The sequence below is a fragment of the Phyllostomus hastatus genome, unplaced genomic scaffold, assembly GCF_019186645.2.
Source record: "Phyllostomus hastatus isolate PE091 unplaced genomic scaffold, TTU_PhHast_1.1 phas_contig_86, whole genome shotgun sequence".
Classification (NCBI taxonomy): Eukaryota; Metazoa; Chordata; class Mammalia; order Chiroptera; family Phyllostomidae; genus Phyllostomus; species Phyllostomus hastatus.
In genome coordinates, this window is record NW_025333977.1 from 18,931,593 (window position 1) to 18,953,405 (window position 21,813).

Below are 21,813 nucleotides of genomic sequence, written 5' to 3' on the forward strand. Positions count from 1 at the left end.
CTGATGATGTAACTTCAACTGCAATTTATCAATTTGTCCTTTTAAGTTAGTGGAGAAAGCTCCCCTCAAGCGATGTTGTATATCAGTCCAAGTATGTTGGCTGGAATTCCATTGTAGCGGTGTGACGCACAGTCTGGAGAAACTAGGGTCACAGGTTAGGTGTTGACGAATCACGAGAGTGTCCTGGCGTTCGCCAATCCAGTCCAGTGCTGATTCAACTGCAGAAAGGCGGATCAGGATCTCCTGATCTATTTGAGCCTGTTGGACTAATTCTAAAGTAGCACTGATTAAACCATAAGTGCAACCAGGTGTTAACAAACTGTCGGACTCATAAGGAGAGCAGTGCATTGTTAAATGCTAATAATGCCATTTGGATTCATTCATTTTTCTGGTCATATTCTGGAGATAACAGATTTGGAAAGAGTTGGAAGGCACAATTAAATCATAACCACTATTAACGACTGATCTTGTTAGATTTATGCAAAGAGACCTTATGTCATCATTCACTCCTTTAGAATGCCAAATTCTGGAGGGATCAGGTAGGGAGAAAAATATAAAGTGTGAAGGAAAATCCTTTTCCTTCTGCTATCTACCAGGCTTCTTAAAACTTTCACTTCCACATACCTTCTGCAACATTCACAAACTCTCTATTCTTTTTCATACACTTTCTGATATCCACCAAGATTGCATCTTCATGCCTTATACCTTCCATTACTAACACACTCCACACAATTCTTTCTTAAAACATTTACTTCCACAGACTTTCTGAAACATTCACAAACCTTCTAATCTTTCTTTCATACTCCTTCTGATATTCACCAAGATTGCATTTCCATGCCTTATACCTTCAATTATTAACTAACATCACATAACTTCTTTCCTAAAACATTTACTTTTCCATTTATCTTTACAGTTTCCCATTTACATTCCTAGAGTGTGAAGTTTCAACCTTCCCTGGAATCCTCAATTTTTTTTTCAGAGCAGATACAGAGTAAAATCCATCCTTCTCTGTGTGGGGTGAAGGTGGGGCCTCTGTGATCTGCTCACTCAAATTGCACACCGTTTCACTGTCAGAATCAGATTCCTCCTCAACAGTCTAGCTCTGTTTTCTTTGCCCAAATGAACTCGAGAGAATCCCTGACAAGCCTCCAGGTTACAAAGGTGTGTACACCAATAGATATACCAGTTTTGCAAAGATTTCAACCTTTCACCCACTTTTTCCAAAACATCAACGTCTAACGTCCCTCTATCAGGAAATGAAGGACAATATTTTCTTATAGATTGCAAAAGCTGAACCAGATGCTTTTCCTTCACCTTATACTTTGCTTCTTTAAGAACTTGTTGTAATATACGCAGAAAAGATTTCTGCCCTTTAGATAAGTTACAACCCGTGTTTACCTTCCTTCCCTTTTTTTTTTTAAAAAAAGCTTACTTTTATTTACTTTTAATTGGCCAAAACAAATCACCTGATTACTTTTTTCAAGGCAAATCCTGTTTTTTCAAACTTGAGAATTAGATTACTATTTACCGAATTATAGGCGGTCGCGAAGAGAGAAACGACCTAGAAAAGAAAGACCTACTTCCCTGAAAATTCAACGCATCCCACGACATGCCCGAGAAAGAGTTCGGGGTCGTCGGCCCTTACCTGGGCTGTTAGCGCGCAAATCCACCCGAAGTTGATGTGTTGTCCACAGCGACGGCTCGTAGCCGCTGGTTCCAAGTGGTCTCGAGCGGGGTCCCACCTCTGTGGTCCCGAATCGCTGCCCCACGTTTGGGCGCCAGCTGTTGCGCGTGGGTCACCGGCCAGCAGTGACCACGGCACACTGTGGATGGCTCGACAATAAACACGCGAGAAAAAACACACATGCACAGAGACAAACCAGTTTCTGTGGGGAAGTAGGGACAGAATGGCCACCCCCCTAGTGGGGAGCGCGCTGATCCACCGTCCATACCTGCTTTTATTAGGCTCATTTTGCATAATAACTCAGGTAACGTACAATACTCATTAGGGGAAGTAAGGAATATAGGAAAACAAAGAACTCTGCCGGTCTATTGAGTTGGGGGGTCAAAGAGCTGTAAGGCTGAGGAACAAACTAGCTTCCTCCTAAGACCCTCCTCATTCAACTGAGAGCATTCTTGAACAAAGAAGGTTTCACAGTAATTTACATGTTCTTTCTTAGGCCTGATCACCCCGGGAAATCCGCACTTCCCAGTACCGAGCTGTACTTCCCCGTCATTGTTTCAGGCTTAGGTGGAGCGCGGGAACTAAGGCCACCGAGAGATAAGGAGATTTTCTTCCGGACGCTGAGAACTCAGACTTTGTCAAAGCCGAGGAGTGAGGGTCCATCACCCCCCTTTTGCTGCAGCCCCCCCAAGTCCTTCTTTTGGGGGGCCTCCCAAAAGTGATCGTGCCTGGCTTGGGTTGTTCCCCCCGTGGGGAATCTTACCCGTCTTTGGCTAACCGACCAAGCTTTTTGGGGTTTGGCAGCAGAAACAGCATTACTGCCAGGGAGATAAGCTTTTGTCTCCTTGCCGGCTCACGGTTCCAAGGGCGTTCCCTTAGCCTTAGCTAGGCGGGGGTCTCAGTTTCTGATACCAGTCAGGGCGGTTCCCAACATATCCCCCTTTTTTAGTTTTTTTAAAATCAATTGTGGTCGTTAAGCCTGTGAAACCTACTTTTGCTGTTTTCGAATGCAAATCAGAAGAAAAGCAACATCTACATACATCATAAGGCAATAAAAGAAATATAAAGCAGAAACTAAATTCTATGGGTGGTGAATACCTAAATTTCTAAATTCAGTGCAAGAAAACATATTAAGGGAAAAACAAAAGTAATAGGTCTGATTACATTTCAATCTTTGATAGAAATTACACAGATATCAGGAAAGGCAAATTACAAGGCAGTTTGAGCATAATGCAAGCCTGACTTCTTACGAGAGGATTTCTTAACAGGTGCAGTTCTGCGCACCGACTCATCACCTACTTTCTTACGTGGGTGTTGAGTTTTAATTTTACGCCTGCCAGAGTGGTTTCTCATACCTTCTCCCTTGTTTTCAGTTAGGACTGCTAAGGGTTCCATAAAGGTGGCTACCTGCTGGTCTCTGATACGACCCTGGGAAAACAATTTGCAAATACACCGAAGTACACAAATCAATATCACAATCAGTAAACAACCAGCAGCTCCAAAAACCCAAATTCTCAAATTAATTCCATCAAACCATGTTTTAGGATTCAGCCAATTAATATTTTCATTAAGGGCTCGAAAAATGTCCTGTTTGGTTAAACGTTGAATGTCCTGCAGCTGATGATGTAACTTCAACTGCAATTTATCAATTTGTCCTTTTAAGTTAGTGGAGAAAGCTCCCCTCAAGCGATGTTGTATATCAGTCCAAGTATGTTGGCTGGAATTCCATTGTAGCGGTGTGACGCACAGTCTGGAGAAACTAGGGTCACAGGTTAGGTGTTGACGAATCACGAGAGTGTCCTGGCGTTCGCCAATCCAGTCCAGTGCTGATTCAACTGCAGAAAGGCGGATCAGGATCTCCTGATCTATTTGAGCCTGTTGGACTAATTCTAAAGTAGCACTGATTAAACCATAAGTGCAACCAGGTGTTAACAAACTGTCGGACTCATAAGGAGAGCAGTGCATTGTTAAATGCTAATAATGCCATTTGGATTCATTCATTTTCTGGTCATATTCTGGAGATAACAGATTTGGAAAGAGTTGGAAGGCACAATTAAATCATAACCACTATTAACGACTGATCTTGTTAGATTTATGCAAAGAGACCTTATGTCATCATTCACTCCTTTAGAATGCCAAATTCTGGAGGGATCAGGTAGGGAGAAAAATATAAAGTGTGAAGGAAAATCCTTTTCCTTCTGCTATCTACCAGGCTTCTTAAAACTTTCACTTCCACAGACCTTCTGCAACATTCACAAACTCTCTATTCTTTTTCATACACTTTCTGATATCCACCAAGATTGCATCTTCATGCCTTATACCTTCCATTACTAACACACTCCACATAATTCTTTCTTAAAACATTTACTTCCACAGACTTTTCTGAAACATTCACAAACCTTCTAATCTTTCTTTCATACTCCTTCTGATATTCACCAAGATTGCATTTCCATGCCTTATACCTTCAATTATTAACTAACATCACATAACTTCTTTCCTAAAACATTTACTTTTCCATTTATCTTTACAGTTTCCCATTTACATTCCTAGAGTGTGAAGTTTCAACCTTCCCTGGAATCCTCAATTTTTTTTTTCAGAGCAGATACAGAGTAAAATCCATCCTTCTCTGTGGGGGTGAAGGTGGGGCCTCTGTGATCTGCTCACTCAAATTGCACACCGTTTCACTGTCAGAATCAGATTCCTCCTCAACAGTCTAGCTCTGTTTTCTTTGCCCAAATGAACTCGAGAGAATCCCTGACAAGCCTCCAGGTTACAAAGGTGTGTACACCAATAGATATACCACTGTTTTGCAAAGATTTCAACCTTTCACCCACTTTTTCCAAAACATCAACGTCTAACGTCCCTCTATCAGGAAATGAAGGACAATATTTTCTTATAGATTGCAAAAGCTGAACCAGATGCTTTTTCCTTCACCTTATACTTTGCTTCTTTAAGAACTTGTTGTAATATACGCAGAAAAGATTTCTGCCCTTTAGATAAGTTACAACCCGTGTTTACCTTCCTTCCCTTTTTTTTTAAAGAAAAAAGCTTACTTTTATTTACTTTTAATTGGCCAAAACAAATCACCTGATTACTTTTTTCAAGGCAAATCCTGTTTTTTCAAACTTGAGAATTAGATTACTATTTACCCAATTATAGGCGGTCGCGAAGAGAGAAACGACCTAGAAAAGAAAGACCTACTTCCCTGAAAATTCAACGCATCCCACGACATGCCCGAGAAAGAGTTCGGGGTCGTCGGCCCTTACCTGGGCTGTTAGCGCGCAAATCCACCCGAAGTTGATGTGTTGTCCACAGCGACGGCTCGTAGCCGCTGGTTCCAAGTGGTCTCGAACGGGGTCCCACCTCTGTGGTCCCGAATCGCTGCCCCACGTTTGGGCGCCAGCTGTTGCGCGTGGGTCACCGGCCAGCAGTGACCACGGCACACTGTGGATGGCTCGACAATAAACACGCGAGAAAAAACACACATACACAGAGACAAACCAGTTTCTGTGGGGAAGTAGGGACAGAATGGCCACCCCCCTAGTGGGGAGCGCGCTGATCCACCGTCCATACCTGCTTTTATTAGGGCTCATTTTGCATAATAACTCAGGTAACGTACAATACTCATTAGGGGAAGTAAGGAATATATGAAAACAAAGAACTCTGCCGGTCTATTGAGTTGGGGGTCAAAGAGCTGTAAGGCTGAGGAACAAACTAGCTTCCTCCTAAGACCCTCCTCATTCAACTGAGAGCATTCTTGAACAAAGAAGGTTTCACAGTAATTTACATGTTCTTTCTTAGGCCTGATCACCCCGGGAAATCCGCACTTCCCAGTACCGAGCTGTACTTCCCCGTCATTGTTTCAGGCTTAGGTGGAGCGCGGGAACTAAGGCCACCGAGAGATAAGGAGATTTTCTTCCGGACGCTGAGAACTCAGACTTTGTCAAAGCCGAGGAGTGAGGGTCCATCACCCCCCTTTTGCTGCAGCCCCCCCAAGTCCTTCTTTTGGGGGGCCTCCCAAAAGTGATCGTGCCTGGCTTGGGTTGTTCCCCCGTGGGGAATCTTACCCGTCTTTGGCTAACCGACCAAGCTTTTTGGGGTTTCAGCAGCAGAAACAGCATTACTGCCAGGGAGATAAGCTTTTGTCTCCTTGCCGGCTCACGGGTTCCAAGGGCGTTCCCTTAGCCTTTAGCCTAGGCGGGGGTCTCAGCTTTCTGATACCAGTCAGGGCGGTTCCCAACATATCCCCCCTTTTTTAGTTTTTTAAAATCAATTGTGGTCGTTAAGCCTGTGAAACCTACTTTTGCTGTTTTCGAATGCAAATCAGAAGAAAAGCAACATCTACATACATCATAAGGCAATAATAGAAATATAAAGCAGAAACTAAATTCTATGGGTGGTGAATACCTAAATTTCTAAATTCAGTGCAAGAAAACATATTAAGGGAAAAACAAAAGTAATAGGTCTGATTACATTTCAATCTTTGATAGAAATTACACAGATATCAGGAAAGGCAAATTACAAGGCAGTTTGAGCATAATGCAAGCCTGACTTCTTACGAGAGGATTTCTTAACAGGTGCAGTTCTGCGCACCGACTCATCACCTACTTTCTTACGTGGGTGTTGAGTTTTAATTTTACGCCTGCCAGAGTGGTTTCTCATACCTTCTCCCTTGTTTTCAGTTAGGACTGCTAAGGGTTCCATAAAGGTGGCTACCTGCTGGTCTCTGATACGACCCTGGGAAAACAATTTGCAAATACACCGAAGTACACAAATCAATATCACAATCAGTAAACAACCAGCAGCTCCAAAAACCCAAATTCTCAAATTAATTCCATCAAACCATGTTTTAGGATTCAGCCAATTAATATTTTCATTAAGGGCTCGAAAAATGTCCTGTTTGGTTAAACGTTGAATGTCCTGCAGCTGATGATGTAACTTCAACTGCAATTTATCAATTTGTCCTTTTAAGTTAGTGGAGAAAGCTCCCCTCAAGCGATGTTGTATATCAGTCCAAGTATGTTGGCTGGAATTCCATTGTAGCGGTGTGACGCACAGTCTGGAGAAACTAGGGTCACAGGTTAGGTGTTGACGAATCACGAGAGTGTCCTGGCGTTCGCCAATCCAGTCCAGTGCTGATTCAACTGCAGAAAGGCGGATCAGGATCTCCTGATCTATTTGAGCCTGTTGGACTAATTCTAAAGTAGCACTGATTAAACCATAAGTGCAACCAGGTGTTAACAAACTGTCGGACTCATAAGGAGAGCAGTGCATTGTTAAATGCTAATAATGCCATTTGGATTCATTCATTTTTCTGGTCATATTCTGGAGATAACAGATTTGGAAAGAGTTGGAAGGCACAATTAAATCATAACCACTATTAACGACTGATCTTGTTAGATTTATGCAAAGAGACCTTATGTCATCATTCACTCCTTTAGAATGCCAAATTCTGGAGGGATCAGGTAGGGAGAAAAATATAAAGTGTGAAGGAAAATCCTTTTCCTTCTGCTATCTACCAGGCTTCTTAAAACTTTCACTTCCACATACCTTCTGCAACATTCACAAACTCTCTATTCTTTTTCATACACTTTCTGATATCCACCAAGATTGCATCTTCATGCCTTATACCTTCCATTACTAACACACTCCACACAATTCTTTCTTAAAACATTTACTTCCACAGACTTTCTGAAACATTCACAAACCTTCTAATCTTTCTTTCATACTCCTTCTGATATTCACCAAGATTGCATTTCCATGCCTTATACCTTCAATTATTAACTAACATCACATAACTTCTTTCCTAAAACATTTACTTTTCCATTTATCTTTACAGTTTCCCATTTACATTCCTAGAGTGTGAAGTTTCAACCTTCCCTGGAATCCTCAATTTTTTTTTCAGAGCAGATACAGAGTAAAATCCATCCTTCTCTGTGTGGGTGAAGGTGGGGCCTCTGTGATCTGCTCACTCAAATTGCACACCGTTTCACTGTCAGAATCAGATTCCTCCTCAACAGTCTAGCTCTGTTTTCTTTGCCCAAATGAACTCGAGAGAATCCCTGACAAGCCTCCAGGTTACAAAGGTGTGTACACCAATAGATATACCAGTTTTGCAAAGATTTCAACCTTTCACCCACTTTTTCCAAAACATCAACGTCTAACGTCCCTCTATCAGGAAATGAAGGACAATATTTTCTTATAGATTGCAAAAAGCTGAACCAGATGCTTTTCCTTCACCTTATACTTTGCTTCTTTAAGAACTTGTTGTAATATACGCAGAAAAGATTTCTGCCCTTTAGATAAGTTACAACCCGTGTTTACCTTCCTTCCCTTTTTTTTTTTAAAAAAAGCTTACTTTTATTTACTTTTAATTGGCCAAAACAAATCACCTGATTACTTTTTTCAAGGCAAATCCTGTTTTTTCAAACTTGAGAATTAGATTACTATTTACCGAATTATAGGCGGTCGCGAAGAGAGAAACGACCTAGAAAAGAAAGACCTACTTCCCTGAAAATTCAACGCATCCCACGACATGCCCGAGAAAGAGTTCGGGGTCGTCGGCCCTTACCTGGGCTGTTAGCGCGCAAATCCACCCGAAGTTGATGTGTTGTCCACAGCGACGGCTCGTAGCCGCTGGTTCCAAGTGGTCTCGAACGGGGTCCCACCTCTGTGGTCCCGAATCGCTGCCCCACGTTTGGGCGCCAGCTGTTGCGCGTGGGTCACCGGCCAGCAGTGACCACGGCACACTGTGGATGGCTCGACAATAAACACGCGAGAAAAAACACACATGCACAGAGACAAACCAGTTTCTGTGGGGAAGTAGGGACAGAATGGCCACCCCCCCTAGTGGGGAGCGCGCTGATCCACCGTCCATACCTGCTTTTATTAGGCTCATTTTGCATAATAACTCAGGTAACGTACAATACTCATTAGGGGAAGTAAGGAATATAGGAAACAAAGAACTCTGCCGGTCTATTGAGTTGGGGGGTCAAAGAGCTGTAAGGCTGAGGAACAAACTAGCTTCCTCCTAAGACCCTCCTCATTCAACTGAGAGCATTCTTGAACAAAGAAGGTTTCACAGTAATTTACATGTTCTTTCTTAGGCCTGATCACCCCGGGAAATCCGCACTTCCCAGTACCGAGCTGTACTTCCCCGTCATTGTTTCAGGCTTAGGTGGAGCGCGGGAACTAAGGCCACCGAGAGATAAGGAGATTTTCTTCCGGACGCTGAGAACTCAGACTTTGTCAAAGCCGAGGAGTGAGGGTCCATCACCCCCCTTTTGCTGCAGCCCCCCCAAGTCCTTCTTTTGGGGGGCCTCCCAAAAGTGATCGTGCCTGGCTTGGGTTGTTCCCCCGTGGGGAATCTTACCCGTCTTTGGCTAACCGACCAAGCTTTTTTGGGGTTTGGCAGCAGAAACAGCATTACTGCCAGGGAGATAAGCTTTTGTCTCCTTGCCGGCTCACGGTTCCAAGGGCGTTCCCTTAGCCTTAGCTAGGCGGGGGTCTCAGTTTCTGATACCAGTCAGGGCGGTTCCCAACACCCATGTATTTCATTTTTTCCTTGGAGATATCATCCACTCCAAATGGCTTCATCTTGATGTCTTCTGGTAACTTACAAATTCTGATCTCCAGTTTCCTTGCTCCCAAGCACTAGACCAAGATGTTTCACCAAGACATCAAGTTTTATCCAGGACTGAGATGCTCTCTCCCTGTTTTCTCAAGTTGGAAATTTTGCTCCTATATTCCTTCATTCTTTAATCCGTAAACCTACTCACTCAATACCAGTTGATCATCACATCTGGGGAATTCTATTTCTTAAATGTTCTATCCATCTCAAGTTTCCTGAAATTAGGATACACTTTCCAGGGAGCTGCAGCTTGGATTGTAATTTATGCCTTTTGGGTTTCTAGTCTCCTCTACTTCTCTACAAACTCAGCTCTGTGATTAAAGGATGTTGGTGATATTTTCTACAGGTTTCCCATGTATTTTACAGAAGAAACATTTTCGTTTATTTATTTTTTCCAGAATCTTCTGTATGCCAAATTGTCTGAAACAGATCTCAACATTTAACTCCTAATGACTAAAATATATATATATATCCATTAGTTGCATGTGAATTATTGACAGACACCCTTTTTATCTATCTATGTTTCTATCTATCTATCTATCTATCTATCTATCTATCTATCTGGTAGAGTCTTCAAGGATTTGCATAACGTTCACTCAGTCCTTAGGAAAATGTCACAGCAATCTGCAGAAGAGTGGGCCTCTCTCACTGCTGCCATTACTGGACCCTTTCAAACAGCCTGCGTGACTCAGACACAGGGACTCCTGTCACAAGTACACATGCTAAGGCCTTCCACAAAATCTCTAGCCCTGTGCTGACAGTGAATAAGGAAGGAGTCTGAATTGGTAGTTCAAAAGAAAAGCATTTTCTATCTGAGCTCCACTTCACTAAGGTCTGGGTATAGGAAAAGCAGCCAATCATTCTCCAGAACAACCTTTCTTCCTACAAATTCCCTTCAAAGAAATTACGTCTGGGATATAAACTCTTAGTCTTCCCTAATACAGGACACATATGCGGTTATGGTGACTCAGCATTCATTACATTATCTTTTAGTAAATTCCATGGAAATCTATGACTTTTGGGACTTTGTGTCTCCCTGTAAAAGGGAGAGGATAAGCCCATCTTCATTTGACATAGATCGTTACATCTTGTTAGGCAGGAGCTTAGTGTCATCACTGAAGTTACTTTGAAGTTCAAATATATGTAGAATTGTGTTTACAGATGTTCAGTTGGCAGACATTTGACCTTACTGGCCATTCACATAGTGTTTATCTGCTCTAAATCCACCCATCTCAACAGTGCTTCTTTAGTCTGCAGCTGGGGCTTTGACAGCTACATGTCTCTTTGGACTGCTAGCTGTTGGTCAGGTTCTGACAGTGCAGGGTGCTAGAAGGAAACAACCTTTGACTGCACCCTTCACTTCTTTTGTTCTCTCAGAACCAGCCTCATTTCATGGCCTCTGACTTGTGAGCAGCAACAGTTGGCAGCAGCCTTCCTCAAAGGTCTGACCAAGTTCTAGTTCCATTGGGCTCTTCCCCCCAAGTTCCAAGTTCTGATTAATCTTATCTGTCCCCTGGGGTAACAACTGCTTCCTGATATTATTCCTCCAATGTTCCCTTTTTACTCTTTCAGCTTCTATACCTATGTTCCTATAGTTCTTTCTATCAAAGTTCTTTGTTGAAACATCTAGTGTGCTTTTTGTTTTCCTGTCAGACCCCTGGCTGATATAAAAGGAAGGCTAGATTTTAGTTACATTAAAAAAGTTAAGAGATTATTCAAGAACAACATCGAGATAGCAATAGAGTTTTTGAAAGTAGAGGAGGCAAAAAGTGATAATCATAATTTGAAACCTAAGAGCTCCACTGTTATGTGTCTACAGTTGGTCAACATTGTGCTAAAAGCTCTGTATTTAAGTCCTCACAAGAGCATTGCACAGTAGGATCTCTGCCTCACAGGTGAGTAAATGAGGGTCCGAGAGTTAAGCAACTTGCACAAAATCACAAAGCAAGTACATGGCAAGGTTCCTATTGAAGCTCAGTTGTATTTGATTTGAAACTATGACAGTCTACCTCCAAAGCAAGATATCATTAGAAGAACAGGCAGAGCTGCTGTTAGTATGCTTACTAAATGATACCACATGGAGAAGCGCTGAAAAACTTTGCTTCTTTAACTGTAAATTATACAGCACATCCACACACTCACATACAAACACAGTGGAAGACAACAAGATAAGTACCAGCTGGAGACTGTGAGAATAGAAATATGAAAATGCGAGGAACACACTTGAGATCAAAAGGATATGCCTTATTTAGGGACACATTTGAGTCTATTTTAAAAAGTAATTTTGATTTTAATATGCAAGGCAAATTCACTTCAAGTCATATATTCATATTCTGCTACAAAGGATTATAAAGTAGAAAGACTCAATCTAATTTTAAAGAATTTCTCCAAATACTTAGGGGACAGAATTTCTATAGTTAGTCAAAAGAGCTCAATTAATTAACTGAGGGATGGAATTCCAAATCTGGAGTGGGGGACTTGGAACCCGGGGGGCAGGATTTGGGCATTAGTTACAGTGACAACAGCAGGCAGTTAGGACACAGTTGAGGACAGTAGTGGCTGTGGAAAAGCCATTGAAAAGAGAATGGATCGGGTGTTGTCCCAAACTGTAACCAGCACTGAGTGGCACCACTTCTGACATTTAAACACTTGTTTGTTCTGATAGCTGGTGAGGATCAGGAAAGATGATGTAAAGTGATTTATTCTTTAGTCATGATAAAGTCTTCCTTACTGTCACATACCCTGCATTCTAACCATATTTGACCTCTTCCCTAAGTATCCGATGCATCATAGGCCCCCCTTTACACACTCTCTGAATAATATATTGCAACCAAATCCTCCATCTGAGTACATTTACTCCTCCTCAATAACAAATCAAAATTTTTCTGTATAATGAAATGTTTTAGAAACTATCAGAAAAAGTTGGTTACTTCTAGGTGTTCTCCAAGCTGTTTACCAAAATCTGTTTTATTCTACTTTCCATTTTGTACAGACTTAATCATTCTCACATCTTCTACCAACACTCCAGGTATGGACAGAAAATTTGTCTTCTTCATTTTCTAAACCTAATGTTATGTCTTGCAAAAGATATTTGCAAAATATAATACAGCTGTTCCCTCTCCAATAAATGTTTGTTGACAATATTAATAGAATGTTAATAAATTAAGTACACAAATGTAAATTAGTTATTTAATTATAAAGAACAAATTATTCTACTCCAATTCAATATAAAGTCAAACACACAGAGAAATAAATAATTACAGAAACCCAGAAATAATTACTCTGTCACAATTTAAAAATTTTAAAATATAACCAATTAAAGCAGTGCTATACATTAATGATTTCTAGTAAATTAAACAACTTGGCCATTTAACCACGATGTTTAATTACCTGTGTCCTTAAGTGTTACCAATTATCTATCTCCTTTATGTAAAAAAATATGGCTGTAAGTCAGTAAAGTATCTCTCCTTCTAGACAAGGAAATTCTTTATTTAATTAGTGAAGAAGATAAAACTGCTTCCTTCCTTTTGAATGAGCAAAGTGGCATTCAGCAGCACCTAGAGCATGGACTGAGAAATAAGCAATTTGGCATAAAAAGGCTCTTGAACTAGAGACTTCTACAAATTAATGTAAAAAAACACAGGCTAACATATACTGTGTCAGGGGATGGACAGTGCAAAAACTGAAAAATAATCCAGTATATGTAGTTTGTTTATAAGACTTTTACTACAACTAAATAACATTCTCCCAAGATTTCAAGGATAGTAATCAGTGGTCAAGGGGAATACTAGCATTCTGATTATTCCAGATAAACAATGTATCTGAACAGTGAGATTCTTTGGGAGACTCTTGCTCAATTAATCCTTCTTGAATTTTGAATATTATGATCCTCTTCACATATCTAGAAATATTTCTCTCTTTTTTAAAAGCTAAAAATATGAAGTTGATCAAACAGAAAGAAAAGAGGTTGGATAAATAACATTTTGTGTTAGAAATTATAAGTAATAACAGGGAAAAGAAGGGGAATGGTCAGGTCAAAGAACATGTAAAGGAGCCATGGACAAGGACATGGGGAGAAGGGTTGAATGTGGGAGGAGGGTGGGCAGGTCAGGGGAGAGCAGTGGAGGGAAATAGGGACAACTGTAATTGAACAACAATAAAAATTGTTTTAAAAAGAAATTATAAGTAAAAATAAATTTTATGTTAATACCCTCTCTTCCTTATCATATTCTTATATCTTAAATTTTTGGTTTCTGACTTAGCAGTTGAGGGATTTAAAATACTAAATGTAGCTTGGCTGATGTAGCTCAGCGGATTGAGCACGGGCTGCAAACCAAAGGACCTCTGGTTTGATTTCCAGTCAGAGACCACATGCCTGGGTTGCAGGCAAGGTCCCCAATGAGGGATGCATGAGAGGCAACCACACACTGATGTTTCTCTTCCTATCTTTCTCCTTCCCTTCTCCTCTAAATAAATAAATAAATTGTAAATGTATTCTTTTCATGATAATGATGTATGAGTGAAGAAATAAATATTCTTTGTAAAAAGTAGTTATTTCCTGAGGCTACACTAGAACTATGAGGTTCTAAGACATAATTAAACTTTCCCCCTTACATTTGGCCAATAATATATCCACTCATCATGCTTTTTTTGATTATCTAAAAAGCTCAAGAACCAGTTCCTGACAGAAAGGAGTAGAATTGTAGTGCAAGAGGAAGCATACAGCCTCAGAAAACAGCAGATATGGACTGAGGGTAGTGAGGTTGCAGAATTGTTTAACCTCTCCAAGGATGTGTGCTTCATCTTCTGAAAATGAGGATGTTAACATCAACATGACAAGGTATGTTATGAACATTTGGTTTGCAGAGATTGTAGCCATTTTTTCCTGGACAGCCTACATTTCCCAGACTCTGTGGAATGAGTTGTAACCACATGTTTATGTTCTGGCCAATGATATCAATCAAAAATAGTATGGCAAATTTTCGTCCAAGGGGTGCACTAAGTTTTTTCCTTCTCACTCCCTGCTGGCTCAAAGAAATCATGGTGGAAGTTGCTCAATCAGCCATCTTGGATTACGAGCTGGCTCATGAAGGTTAGTAAAGCACCAGAATAAAAGGAATCTAGTTTGTAATCATGATGGTCTACATCCTAATTCTGGACTCCTTATATGTGCAAGAAATAAAACTTTTATTGTGCACTGTCTTGTTTCTTTCTTTGTCCCTATATATTCAGCATAACCTAGTGCAAACTGACACAGATTACAACTCCTATAATCTCAGAGTGATTTAGAGAGAACAAAAATTGAAGGCAAAGATATCATATAAAAACTGCCTACACTGAACAACAATAAAAATGTTTTAAAAAACACTTCCCACACTTGTTAGGAATACGTATCTTAAATACAGAAGTCAGAAGAGTGGAAAATGGGATTAGAGACTTCATAGCTAATTTAAAAGCACTTACTGCACAGGTAGGTCCGACAGTCAAGGCACTGGCTTTTGAGGGAGGCTAAAATCATGCAGAGTAACACAAGGCAGAGATTTTAGCCCTGAGGGATAGGCAATATATGATATTATTTATCAGAACAGGAAATTAGGAGTAATAAAGCTATTGCAGAAGGCAACAGTGTTTGATTTTAGACAGGTTGAGTTTGGTGTGCTGGCACAGTATTTTGGTGAAAATGTAAAGTAAATTTCACAGTCTTATACTTCTGCATTTGTAAACCTAAGTTGCAGTGAACTTCTGATAATTCAATAATTCATTTAAAAGTTCACCTTAAGCACCTATTATACCTGGCACTATTTGAGACCCTTGGGATATAGTAGTGTCCTTGTCCTTAAGAAGGCTCATCCTAATAAAAAACACATTTAACTCTCTTCTATGACATGAAGAACATAACTTCATTTTAAAGGATTCTTTCCTGTTGTGACATGACAATGTTTGCATTGATATGTTAACGTTATCTAATATCTTTGCCAAAACTTTAATTTTTAATATAGTTTCATGTGTATGTGTTATACCATGAAGGGGCTAGTTGCTTAACCTTGAGTTTTCAAAATAAAAGAGTAACAGAAATAAGGTGCAGGATGACAAAAACTAAAGGAAAACAGCCTTACACATTCCACTGATTTTCAGCAATAATTTCCTGAGTAAAATCTGGAGCAGCACTTTGAAATTGTAGACATTAATAAAGCCCATTTCTTCCCCTTGCTAGCAATTTGGAGAGTGTACCTGTATTATTACAAGCATAAATTCAGCTACAGAACTGTATAAACAGCTCTATTAATATTTATTACCTTCTTTCTTTGTTTCATGAGGTTTCAGTAAAGGTCCTTATTTTGGTTGTGGGGGAAAATACTTAAAAGCATGTAATTCTGAGACTGGTGGGAAATAACTGATCATTCTTCAGTAAAATGCACATGTTTATAATGGTTTATATTGGTTTTATTAATCACCTTCAGCAATTTTCACATTCTTTAAGTATTTTAGCAATACAGAACTCTCCAAACTAAAAATCAGCAGTACTTCTTTGCTGCAATTGTACTATAACAGAAATATTAAACTATGGTTTAGGACTACCTACTGACTAGATAAATGGTTTTGAACCAAGTCATAAACTTCAGATGACTGAGCAGCTCAGTTCACTAAAATATTTATGTCTTGCTTTCAACATTCCATAAAAATACCAACTTTGGCTCCTTGAACTCTTCTAACATTTTTAAAGGTTTACATACCAGTTGCTTTAGAAGGCTTTCAGTAAACTTTTTACAACTCCCTCAGATGCTTATTTCACACACAAACCATGGGTCACAAAGTCACGCAAATTGATATAACATGGCCTGTGCGCTGCAAAGCTGCCTCCTGTGGACTTAAATAATTAGGGGTGGAAGTATTAGTTTAAACATTGAGATCAATAGACCGTGTTCACTGATTTGGTTTGGCCACCAATTTCATTTTTTGAAGGACATCAAATGAGCTTGAAGAGAAGTATTTATTGTAATTGCAATACCTACTCTTTATAGGACAAACTTATGCTTTTCAAAATGCCTCATCATCTACAACCCTACAACAGTCTGAGCAGTAATGTTTAAAAATGCTAATAGTCATAGACATAATTGATAGCTTTGTCTTTAAAAATATGTAACAATTTTAGTTATCTTATTTTCATATTACTTATAAAAATAAGTATGTTGGACCTGCTACTTTGTGTTTAAAATATGCTTTGTCAGATATCTTATTTATGTTAAAATGTTCAGTTCTGCCTTCCTAATACGTCTACTCAGCAGCTAGTGGCTATAAAACACATGTATAAAATATGCATAAGTAATATTAATTCTTTTAAAAACCTCAAGAAACAAGACTGCAAGTTTCAAATGATTAATTATACATTTATTTATTTAAGATTGATTTGCTTTTTAATAATGTAGTGAATCTGAAAGGGCCTGATTGTAATAGAATTGATTCTGTATTTTCCGAAGTCTGTAAACAGACAGGCAACATGAGCCAGGCCTAGGTCACTATGGCTCCGAACAGGCATGGCACCAGGTGGAGGGCTGGGTGCTTTGGTTTAAGTCCCAGTTTTGCCATTTAGTAGCTCAATGACCTTGAGAAATCTTTTTAAAGTTAGGAGTATCAGTTCCTTCTTTGAAAAAATATTCTTGCCTACATCACAGGAAAAATATAGGTCTTAGATATGATAATTTATATCAAAGCACTTTACATTTCAAGCATATGAAAAGATGCAAGTTATTAATACCAGCACTATGTTGTTACTACATTTTTGTGGATCACTGGAGAGTAATAATATGCCATATGTTTCAGAAAAAACAGTCAGTCTCATTTATTCTTATTGCCTGTGAGCTGAATTTCCTCATCCAGGACATCAGATCTGATTTATCTTCTGTTCACATATTTCTGGTTTGTCTTTATAGATCTTGTCAGGGAGAAGATAAGCTAGTTGACTCTGAGGGCTCTAAATAGTGTCTCTGCCTCGGAACTTCAGTTCTGAGAATTTGAATAGTGCTTTCTGAACTGGTCCCTGGAATATATTCTCTAGTATCTTACTGAGGAAATAACAAATATACTTAAAAACCGAGATAGGATTTATAACCCAGCTGTGACTTACCGTCTCCATTTGTCTTTTTCTACCCTCCTCTTCTATCGCTGTGGGAAGCTTCTATTGTTACCATTCTTCGGTTTAGGTCTGTAATCGAGTTAATCCTGAAGGGAAAAGTTGTTATCCATAAATTCCAAAGATACTCCATTCATTATTTCTCTCACTACTTTTGTTGAAAAGAAAAAATAATTTCAAGAGAATTGACCACTAGTGTTAAATGACATTTGGTTAACATTATATTTGTTAGGAATGTGGCTTTGCCTAAGTTTTTCTTTGGTTTTGCTTAAGTTTCTCTTCTCTCTTGGTTGAGAAAATAAAATTTGAGTTCCCATGCAAAGTTTAAGGTTCTAGATTTTTCAAGATATTGCTGTTTAGCTTTCTCTGAAGGATGGATCTATCAGTTAATTGTTTGAGGAGATATTATTAAACATGAATACAAAAATTAAACAAATAGTATTTTCAACTACATTTTATTGTGCCTTAATAGTGTAGCTCTTTCAATGCATCATTGTTTTCTTGCCTCAATTTTTTTCCTACACAACTCTTTTCCTAAATCAAGAACTTTTTAAATTTATTCTAGTGCCTCTGCTATTACTTTCCTTAGGCCTTTCATTCCAGATAAAAACATCATTTAAAAATTAATAAAAGTGCATAGCATATAAAATACTGTTTTATTAACACTAAATTTCGAAATGCTGATGGATTATAAAAGGCTGATTTGTAAATTTTCAAAGACATTTCTATCTAAACATATGGTCACATTCTTTGTCTAAGCATATTATGTTTGCTACATATCAATTTCAAGAGAGATCAAAGCTATTCATTTAATCTTTTCGTAACAGTTACGGAACAATTAGTAGTTATATAGAACTGAACTACATAGAGGCTAAATGGGATATAGCAAAATTGCAAAATACAGAATTTGCTATTTGAAAATGCACAATCTATATGGAAAGAATATACAAACAAATGCATTCACTCATGTTGGCTACAGGAAATAGGACTTTTTGCTCACTACTTCCTTACATAGTGCCTACTCATAAATACTCAGTAAAAACTTTTAGTGAGTAAATAAACAAATGACATAAACAAAAAGTGAATTGTGTATGTTCTACAAAAGAAAAGGAGATACGTAAATTGAAGCCAAAAAATACTAAATGGAGATGAGAGACACAAATAGTATTTGTCGGGTACAAAATGGCAAAATGCATTTCAAGTGAAGATTATTTAACAATGTAGGAAGATGGTGAAGTGTTTCTATTTCTGTTTGTCAGCCAATAAAATTTTCATTACCCAGGCTCTCACTCCAACAAATTTCTAAAAAATCCTCTTTGCTGACTCCTTTGCTACTACTTCCCACCTCCTGAACTTTTCCGTTTCTCTGGAATTCACAAACACTTAGGTCCTCTGGATGTTCCCTTCACATTCTTGCTCTAATCAAAACTAGCTCTCCCCTGGAGAAATTCTTACTCAGAAACCTCTCAGGTGTTTGCCAATTTTCTCCCTTCATTATTCACACCACTTAGAGATGAGATAAAAATCGTCCTAGCTCCTCACTGCTACTTGCAGATCTTCTTCTAGAATAAAAAATATCTTTTAATCTGATATGTTTTATCATATTACAATGACCTTTCCTTGTTGTACACCCTGGGTCACATCTATGAAAATTTTTATCTACAGTATCAAAGTTGTTTTATTTTACAGAATTATTATAATTTATAGGAATTCTAATGTTCATATAATTTATATTTCAGTATGTTGACTTCTTGCTGACTGATAGCTTCTTGTTTAATAAACTGTTTCTCCAACTTAGCTTCTCACTCACGTTATCATAACCTCTACTTTGTCACTGAGAACACAGTTAATACCTTCAATATTCTCAATTTTTATCACCATATTTTCTCTTCTTTCACTGTCCAATCCTTCTCTGTGTCTTTTCTGATTGATCTTCACCTCCTTGACCTCTAGATGCCAGAACACTCAAAGCTCAAGATTTCATATCTATATCTATATATGTCGCTATATTATATATAATGTATATTTTATATATATAATGCATATTTTATGTGTATATATATATAATCTCTGTATGCTTACTGTCCTGGTGATTTCTCCAATCTCAGTTCGTAGCACCATATCCAAAAACCTTGATACACTTACATAAGAGTCTAATAGATATCTCAATTTCAGAAAGTCCAGAACAAGAGCATAAAATCGAGTAAAGATAGTCTCTTCAATAAATGGTGTTGGAAAAATTAGACACATACATGCAAAAAATCAAACTAGACCACCAATTTATACCATGCACAAGAATAGACTCAAAATGGACAAAAGACTTAAAGTAAGTCTCAAAACCATAAAACTTCTGTAAGTAAACACAGGCAGTAAAATCTCAGACATCTCTTGTAGTAATATATTTGCCAATACATCTCTCCAGACAAGGGGAAAAAAGGAAAAAATAAATAATGGGACTATATCAAATGAGAAAGCTTTTGCACGGCAAAGGAAATCATCAACAAAATGAAAAAGGATCTCACTGAATGGGAGAACATTATTTGCCAATGATACAACTGATAAGGAGTTATGTTCATATATATGTGCATATGTATATATATCAACACCAGGGAGACAAAAAATCCAATTAAAATGTTTAAAAGATCTGAAAAGACACTTTTTCAAAGAGGACATACAGATGATAAAGGTCATTATTAGAAGCAAAGTCATTATTTAGCATAAAGAACAATTAGGAATATATGAGGGGAAAAAGGGTTCTGTGAGCAAAGGCAAGAAGTTGAATGACAAAGCTTGGAAACTGCTTTGAGTTTGGGCCAATAGAAAGAAGAGAGACTTTAGATTTTAAGGGATTCAAAAACAAAAATGAATGGAAACATGAAAAAAGTGAAAGGATTAAGAAAAAAAATCTCATAGGCACAGACAAGAGTATGGTCATTACCAGGGGGAAAGGGGATGGAGGAGGTAGGAGAAGGTAAAGGGGGGATAAAAGGTGATGGAAGGAGACTTGTCTTGGGGGTGGTGAACACACATACAATATACAGATGATGCATTATAGAATCGTATACGTGAAACCTATATAATTTTATTAAGCAGTGTCACCTCAATAAATTCAGTAAAACTTTAAAAAGAAAATAGGAAGGAGAGGTATAACTAGAACAAAGCAGAGGTACAGAGAGCAAGAAGAAAAATGTTGGTCACAGTCATAAAGTGAGTGAGCAAGGACTTGTGATAAGGATGATGAAAATCTGATAATGTCATTTGTCACGAGCATGTTCAGTAAAGTGGTAGAATGGGTGCTTTGTGCAAGGATTTGAGGTACAGCCTGAAAGTGAGCAAGATTAGACAGTCATTTAGTAAAGTGGTCTGTTGATTCAGGTGGCTATAAACAAATACACACTCTCCCACTCTCCCACCCCTTGCTACACTTTTTAAAAGACCTACATTAGCACCTGTTTTCACTAAACAAAAGAAATCCAAAAGGATTGTCACTATTATCAAGTTAACTTTAGCATTCGTTTTGCAGTGACCTGCTATAGTGACTATGCATACCGGGAGCAGGGAGAATAACACTGCTTTTACTGTATGTTACAGTCATTTTTTGTTTTATGTATTATTTAATATGGTATGATTCGGTATGTTTCTTTTTAGGAGATTTGGGGATACTCAATGATTTTTTCTATATAAATTAATGGTAATTGTTTCTTTGCTTTACACCATTTTTGATTTAGGAAAGGTTTGTTACAAATGCTCTTTTTTAATAACGAGAGAAACGTGTACCATAGATTAAGTGGCTTAACCAGCTGTCCACCAACCTCTTTGGCACCAGGGACCAGTTTTGTGAAGTGGGGAGACAAAGAGGAGCTGGGGGTGGGGGGCAACAGGAGGCAGAGCTCAGATAAGGCGGGAACAGGAGGCAGAGCTCAGGAGTTTCACTGGTGGCCCAGTTCCTTACGGGCCACAGAACAGTACCTGTCTGTGCTGGCCTGGGGGTTGGGGACCCTTGGCTTAAACAACAGACATTTATTTCTCACAGTTCTGAAGGCTGAGAGGTCCAAGATCAAGGTGTTGGCAGATTCAGTATCTGGTGAACACACTTTTCCTGATCTGCTGATGGCCACTTTCTTGCTGTGTCCTTACATGGAGGAGAGTGAGATCTCCTATCTCTTCCTCTGTTTATAAGGACATGAATTCCATTATTAAGGGCCCAACCTCAGGACCTTTTCTAACCTTAATTACTCCCCAAAGGCCCTGTCGCTAAATACCATCACAATGTGAATTTGAGCGAAGAAAATCAATTCAGTCCACAGCAAGTGGTAAGAGTTTTGTAATATGTAATTTGATTTTTTTTCCATGGAGCCCGTTAGAAAT